We start from the raw sequence: 8,324 nt of genomic DNA, 5'->3' as shown, positions 1-8,324 counted from the left end.
TGAGGTTGGGTCATGTAAGAAAGTTCCAGGTGATGTTAGGTATCGAATGGAAAAGGCTTTGCAAGCAATTATTGAGAAAAATAAACGAAGTGAGGAATCTAATCCCTTTGGTCGGGCTGTTTTTGAATTTGAGGATGATGCTGAAATTGAAGAAATAATTCCACAACGCAATAAGGGCATCTTAACTAATGAAGGTGGTGGTAGTAGGAATAAAAGTAAGGCAACAATGACACAAAGAGGAAAAGGAAAGGACCCTGCAAAAATTGAAATTTTTTTTGCACCAAGGACCACTCCAGGCTCTCAACCAACTATCAAAAGTGCCCTTGCAACTAAAGAAGCTGTACATAGGGAACATATGATTGTGGCAAAATTTTTGTATGATACATGTGTTCCAATGAATGTTGTCAATTCCATATACTTTCAGCCCATTTTTGATGCTGCAATTGCCATTGGTCCAGGATTTAAAGTTCCTACCTACCATGAAGTTCGAGTTCCTTTATTGAGTGACTCAAAGAAAGAGCTTCAATTGTTTATTGACTCTGTAAAGAGTACTTGGGCTGATTCTGGGTGTACAATTATGGGTGATGGTTGGACTGATGGTAGATATAGAACTCTCATTAATATTCTTGTCTATTGTCCTAGAGGAATCACTTTTGTTAAGTCTGTTGATGCCTATGATGTTGTAAAAGATGCTCCTCTTCTTTTTAAATTGTTTGAAGAAATTATTGAGTGGGTGGGGGCAAGCAATATTGTGCACATGGTGACAGATAATGGGGCAAATTATGTTGCTGCTGGAAGGCTTGTTAGTGAAACTTACAAGAATATTAATTGGTCTCCTTGTGCAGCACATTGTTTGAACTTAGTGTTAAGTGATATTTCCAAGTTGAATCATGTGAAAGAGCTTGTGTCTAGAGCATCAAGTGTGACGAGATTTATTTACAATCGCCCATGGTTGATAGCTTGGTTGAGGAAAAGGAAAGGATGGACTGAAATTGTGCGCCCAGGAGCAACCCGTTTTGCCACTACTTTCATTGCATTGCATAGTATTCAAAAACATATGCATGATTTGAAAGCCTTAGTGACAAGTAAGGATTTTGTCGATTCAAGGCATGCAAAAGATAAGAAAGCAAAATAAGTTGTTGCTATCATTTTAGATAGTAAGTTTTCAAATGATTTCTTGATCATTGTTAAGATTGTTGAGCCACTCATGAGATTGTTGCGTATTGTTGATGGAGATAAAAAACTTTCAATGTGATATGTATATGAGGGCATGTATAGGGCAAGAATAGCAATTAAGAATGTTTTCATGAAGAAAAAAAGATTGTACAAGCCTTATACAAGTATTGTTAAAGATCGTTAGGATAGAACATTACGCAAAAATATCCATGCTGCGGCTTATTGGTTGAATCCGGCTTTTCAATATGATCAATCATCATTTTGCAAAAAACCAGAGGTTATGGCACGTGTGCTTGATGTGATAGAAACAAAAACTACATGTAGCAAGACAAAACTCTTGGATGAAGCAAGATTGTTTCGAGATCAATCAGAAAGTTTTGGAAGAGAGCTTGCTACTATTACATCCAAGACAACACAACCAGGTAAAATTATTTATTACATTTAATTTTTTTTCATTGTGATTGCTTAATAATTCTTTAAGTGTAATATTATATCTAATTTATTTATTTCTTCTTTTCTTTTAATAATAAAATGAATGGTGGAGGTTATTTGGCCATAGTGCTCCAAATTGGCAAAAGTTGGCTATTCGAATTCTTAGCCAAACTAATAGCTCTTCTGGATGTGAAAGGAACTGGAGTGTTTTTGAACGTATTCATACGAAGAAGAGGAATAGATTGGAACATCAAAGGCTTAATGATCTTGTATACATTCATTATAATTTGCGATTGAAGAATACGTAAATGAACCATTTACCTTGTCATACATTTAGTAATAGAATATTTATTCAAGTAATCTTACTTCTAAGTGAAAATTATAGGCATTTCAACAACATGAAGAACTATGATCCGGTTGACATTGAAAGTATTGACAAAACCAAGTTTTGGATTGTTGAAGATGAAGAAGAGCCTCCTCTTCTTGATTTTGATGAGTTGGAACAAATGCTTTATCAAGAAAGTTCGGCTCCACAAAATAAGAGGCAATGTCTTGGTCTACGTGATGGTTAGCAATTAATTATTTCATTATTATATAACAATGTTTTTGTTATTATTAAATTGATTACTTATTGATTTTATTGTAACTATTGTAGAAGATGACGGGGAGGATGTGGTCTTAGAGGTTGGAGATGATATTGACCTTGGATCATTTGGTGATGTCAACATGGATGATAGATCTAATGCTCAAAGTGGTGGAGTTGGCACAAGCAACAATGAAAATGAGGATGACGATGGTTGACTAATGGAGGGCTTGCCAAGGAATTAGGCAAAAAAAACAATGTTTTTGTGGTATGATGTGTTTGTAGTGGATTGGTTTTCAACTTTTTTTATTTTTATTTTTATTTTATATGTATTTGTCTACTTTCATTTAGAAAGGATAGATGCTCATTATTGTGTTTTAAGACTTGGAATTATGGATCTTATCTCTATGCTTGCTTGGTTTATGTTTGTGTTTGAAATTTGACTCTTAATTGATGTAGTAAAACTAAAGTATTTTTATTTGATTATGTTTGTGTTTTATTTGACAAATAGGTAATCTTAATTGCTTTTAGTATAATGCTTTTATTACTTTCATTATTATGATTGTATTTAGAATATGTTCTATTTTCTAACTTTGATATATGTGTAGATTGTGCAGTGAATTTTGCTTGTCAAAAGGTTGTGCAACCCATTTAGAGAAAGGTCTTCAACAAATAAAAATAAGGTATGTCACATTATCATTGCAAATTACAATTTCATTATGAGTGATATTTAAAAATTATATTATTTTGTTGAATTTAATTTTTTTTTTAATTTTTACATTTATATTTTTAATATATATATAATGAAATTGTAATATATGTATAATGAAAAATAAGGTATATTTTTAATATATTTATGACGTAATTATGACGTCACGGTTCGATCGCTTCGACCCGATGGTTGAACCGGTGACCCGTCTACCCGGTCATTTTTTCGGTTCGCTCACCGGTCCGGGTTTCAAAACATTGGAAGTAGGGATTAATTACCTTAGGTTATGGTAAGAAATAATTTAATTGAAGTGGGTATAAATTAAATTATTTAAAACCAAGTAACTTAGCATTATATATATATATATATATATATGTTTGTTATCTCAAGAGAGGTGAGAGAAAAATATCATCTGAGAGAGAGAGTTCTAGAGAACAAGAAGAGAAGAGAAGAAGAAAGGGAGAAAGTGTGTGGTAACTTCATCAACTAAACTCATTAAGGTCAAACGCCAAATGCCGGTCACCCGCATCCTGGTATACACTATGATCCGGCTCAGGAAAGGACATAGTGACGTTAGCCTTGCTATGGTTTTGTCAAGCTAACTTCTATGCCTCACCGCGAGGTTCCCGTCTATCAGAGTTTTGAGGTGGATGGTGTTCACCCTTTTGGAACTCACACGCGTCTTAGTTGGTTGTTACTAATGTTATAATCGTTGTGGATGGGAACGACTTTTCTCTTTTGGTTGTCTTTTGACGAACCTTGTGATATTTCAATGTACTCATGTATCTATATACATATATAGCAAAAAAAATCTTTTGTCTCATGTAAATTTCACAGCTCGTTGGACATTTCATTTCCTCGTATTAGCTTCCACTAGCCCCTATTATTTATTTTGTTCAGTTAGACCTTTGGTAATTGCAGATTACTAGTCGGTCATGATACCTAACCTATAGGGGCGGGTTTGGGTTGTGACAGAGTGGTATCAGAGCACGAATTGTACTGCACACACACATCCAAATGAGCTATAGGATGACCTAGTAAGGAAATTAGGGCATATCATCTGCATGTGTGAGTGTGTGTGGTTTATTTGGTGTGCCTATGTGGTAGTAATGCACGTGTAAACTCTGTGTGTCCTATGTTTATTATCACTCTATTTATATATATCCCAATGGAAGAAACAAGACCTGCAAAAACACTTGAGTTTTCTAATGCAAGAATGGACCGGTTAGAACGAATGGTGGAGTTATTGACAGAAGCACTAAGACAACAACAACAAAGATAGCCGTTTCCACCCCCATCTCCGCCACCAATTCTAGTGGAGCCACCTAACAATGGTGACATTATTACCATGACACAGAAGTTTAACAAACTCAAGCCGCTTACCTTTCCGGGAGGCCTTGAACCACTGAAAGCTGAAGCTTGGATTTTGGAAATTGAAAAGTTATTTGAAGTATTCCCATGTACTGAAGAACAAAAGGTTTTGCTAGCAACCTTCACTTTACAAGAGGAGGCAAGAAGGTGGTGGATGTTTGTCAAGGGCCAACAGACTACAATGACTTGGGCACAGTTTACAGAGGCCTTCTATGAAAAATATTTTCCACAATGTGTAAGAGATCGAAAGGTAACAGAGTTTGAGCAACTGAAGCAGGGCACTATGTCGGTAGCGGAATACGAAGCCAAATTCACAGAGCTTGCGCGCTACGCGCCGCATATGGTGGATACCGATTATAAGAAAGCCAGGAAGTTTGAAGGCGGTTTGGACATTGAGGTCCTTGATCGAGTTAATGTACTCAAGTTGGAGAAATATGTTGATGTTTTAGATAGATCTATTATAGCTGAGGCGAATGTCGCCACACTAAGACAAGTAAAGGCACCGGTGGTAGAATAGAAGGGTAAGAGACCAAGATTTAATTTTAAGAAGAGTCAGAAAAACATCAACACTCCACCGAGCAAAAGACAGAATACGAGATTATCTACTAGCTTAAACCAAGGAAATGACACACCTATCTGCCCAGAGTGTGGGAAAAGACATAAAGGGGTTTGTCGCAGGATTTCTGGTGCATGCTTCCAGTGTGGAAAGACAGGCCATATGATTAAAGATTGCCCTTTAGTGTCTCAAAGCCCAAGCCAGCCCAGGGCTAGTTCAACTGCATCAGTGTCAATACCAAGGGTAAATTTGAAAGCAACTCCAGGGAAAGAAACTCTAAAGCAAGGACGGGTTTTTGCATTGGTACTGGGTGATGTGCAGACAACAGAGATGGTTGCATCAGGTATTCTTCCTATCTGTTCTCAGAATGCACATGTGTTAATTGATTCGGGGTCTATACATTCTTTTGTGTCCTATACTTTTTCTCCAAAACTACTTAGACCCTTGGAACCAATGAACTACGTATTAGTTGTAACCTCTCTAGTAGGAGAAACTATGATCTGTACATCTATGTATCCTGCGTGTGAGGTCATTATTAGAGACATAAATTTGTATGTGGATTTGCTACCTTTAGACATTGCATATTTTGATGTCATCTTAGGGATGGATTGGCTAGCGAAGTATTGTGCTACGATTGATTGTCTAACCAAACAAGTTATGTTTCGTTTACCTGAAGGGCCTGAATTTACATTTAATGGGGATAGTGTCATATCTCCTCCATATTTGATTTCCTCCATGAAAGCGAATAAATTGATTAATAAAGGATGTAAGGGATTTCTATGTTCGGTACTAACAGCATCAATTACTGTCAAACCAGACGTAAGCAGTATCCCTGTGGTGAGAGAATTTCCAGATGTGTTTCCAGATGATTTGCTCGGGAATTTGATTGATAGAGAAATCGAGTTCACTATTAAGATAGTACCAGGTACCTAACCGATTTCTAAGACCCTATACTAGATGTCGACTACTGAATTAAAAGAGTTGAAATTTTAGTTACAGGAATTGCTGACCAAGAAATTTATCAGGCCTAGTACGTCTCCGTGGGGTGCTCTGGTGTTATTTGTTAAAAAGAATGATGGAACCTTAAGGCTTTATATTGACTATCGGGAATTGAATAAGGTGACAATCAAGAATAAGTACTCGTTGCCACGCATTGACGATTTGTTTGACCAATTACAAGGGGCACAGGTATTTTCTAAAATTAACTTGCGATCTGGATATCACCAGTTAAAAGTTAGAGCTGAGGATATAGAGAAGACTACCTTCCGAACAAGATACAATCATTACGAATTCCTCGTTATGCCTTTTGGGGTTACAAATGCACCAGCTGCTTTTATGGATTTAATGAACAAAGTTTTTAAGTCATTCATTGATGAGTTCATTGTGGTCTTTATTGATGACATTCTGATCTATTCTAAGAGCAAGGAGGAACATGAACATTATTTGAGACTTACTCTTCAAACGTTGAGGGAGAAGAAATTGTATGCTAAATTGTCAAAATGTGAATTTGGTTGGATAGTGTAACATTTCTGGGGCGTGTGATAACAAAAGAGGGTATCTCAATTGATCCACAAAAGATAAAGGTTGTTGTAAACTAGCTGAGGCCAACAAATGTGGTAGAAGTTCGCAGTTTCTTAGGCCTGGCTGGGTACTATCGTAGATTTGTGAAGGACTTTTCCAAGATTGCTTTGCCACTCACTCAATTGACACAAAAGGGGGTACCATTCGAGTGGACTGATCGAAGTGAGGCAACTTTTCAAGAGTTAAAGACAAGACTTGTGACAGCACCGATTCTCACTTTACCCTCTGGCACGGATGGCTTTACCATTTACAGTGATGCTTCTTATAAAGGTTTCGGGTGCGTGTTGATGCAAAACGGAAGGGTGATTGCCTATGCGTCCCATCAGTTGAGACCGCATGAAAAGAGTTACCCGACTCACGATCTGGAATTGGCTGCAGTGATTTTTGCATTAAAAATTTGGCGTCACTACTTGTATGGAGCTACATGTGAGGTGTATACCAACCACAAAAGTTTGAAATATTTCTTTACCTAAAAAGAGCTAAACATGAGACAGGATAGATGGCTAGAGCTGATTAAGGATTATAATCTGCAAATCATGTATCATCCTGGAAAAGCTAATACAGTGGCCGATGCCCTTAGTCGAAAGGCTATAGGAAACTTGGCCTATTTAATCACCAGACAGAAAACAGTATTGCATGAGCTAGTAATAGTTGAAGAAATCAAAGAGAAACAAATGCAAGATGAGTTCCTCAAGAAAGTAGCAGAAGAATGGGAATCTAACCCTAAACTGCGATTCAATTTTGAGAACACTACACTTAAATTTCAAGGACGATTATGTGTGCCAAATGACAGTGGTTTGAAGAAGCGGATCCTCCAAGAAGCCCACAGTTCCAAATTCTCTATCCATCCGGGAAACACAAAAATGTATCAAGACCTAAAGAATAATTTTTGGTGGACGGGAATGAAAAGGGAAATTGCTAAATTTGTATCCAAGTGCTTACAATGCGAACAAGTTAAAACGGAATATCAACGACCAGCAGGATTCCTTCAGCCATTACCAATATCGGAGTGGAAGTGGGAACATATTACAATGGATTTCGTAGTTGGCTTGCCTCGCTCCAGTAGAGGTATGGATTATATTTGGGTAATCATAGATTGATTGACAAAATCTGCTCATTTCCTACCTGTGAAGACGACATACACTGTGGATAAATTGGTTACTTTGTATATGAATGAAATTATGAAATTGCATGGAGTCCCTGTATCAATTGTATCAGATAGGGATCTGAAGTTCACTTCAAGGTTTTGGCAAAGTTTACAAAAGATAATGGGAACTAAGTTGAGGTTGAGCAGTGCATACCACCCACAAACAGATGGCCAATCAGAGAGAACAATTCAGACACTCGAGGATATGCTACGTATGTGTGTATTGGATTTTCAAGGAAATTGGGAAACACACTTGCCTTTGGTTGAATTTGCGTACAACAATAGCTATCACTCAAGTCTTGGCATGGCACCGTATGAGGCACTTTATGGCAGGAAATGCCGGTCACCAATCTGTTGGGCTGAAGTTGGAGATAGACCGTTATTGGGACCCAAACTTGTGCAAGAGACTACAGAGAAAGTGAAGTTGATTCAGTAGCGATTAAAAACAACACAAAGCAGACAGAAAAGTTACACTGACGTGCGTAGGGGGGAAAGAGAATATGAAGTTGGCAACCATGTTTTTATCAAAGTTACGCCAATGAAGGGATACACTCATTTTAGAGCTAAGGGTAAGTTAGCATCTCGCTACGTCGGACCATAAGAGATTATCGAGAAAATGAGTCCAGTAGCATACCGAGTAGCCCTACCTCCAAATATGGAGCACATGTATAACATCTTCCACATTTCCATGCTAAAAGAATCTCTTTTAGACCCTCAACAAATTGTTGAACCTACTCAAATACTTGTGAGAGATGACTACACATATACA

This window comes from Camellia sinensis, chromosome 6 (genome assembly GCF_055761805.1).
Source record: "Camellia sinensis isolate YWXY chromosome 6, ASM5576180v1, whole genome shotgun sequence".
NCBI classification, from domain to species: Eukaryota; Viridiplantae; Streptophyta; class Magnoliopsida; order Ericales; family Theaceae; genus Camellia; species Camellia sinensis.
The sequence above is the reverse complement of the archived record's forward strand: the minus strand, read 5'-3'. Positions refer to the sequence as shown.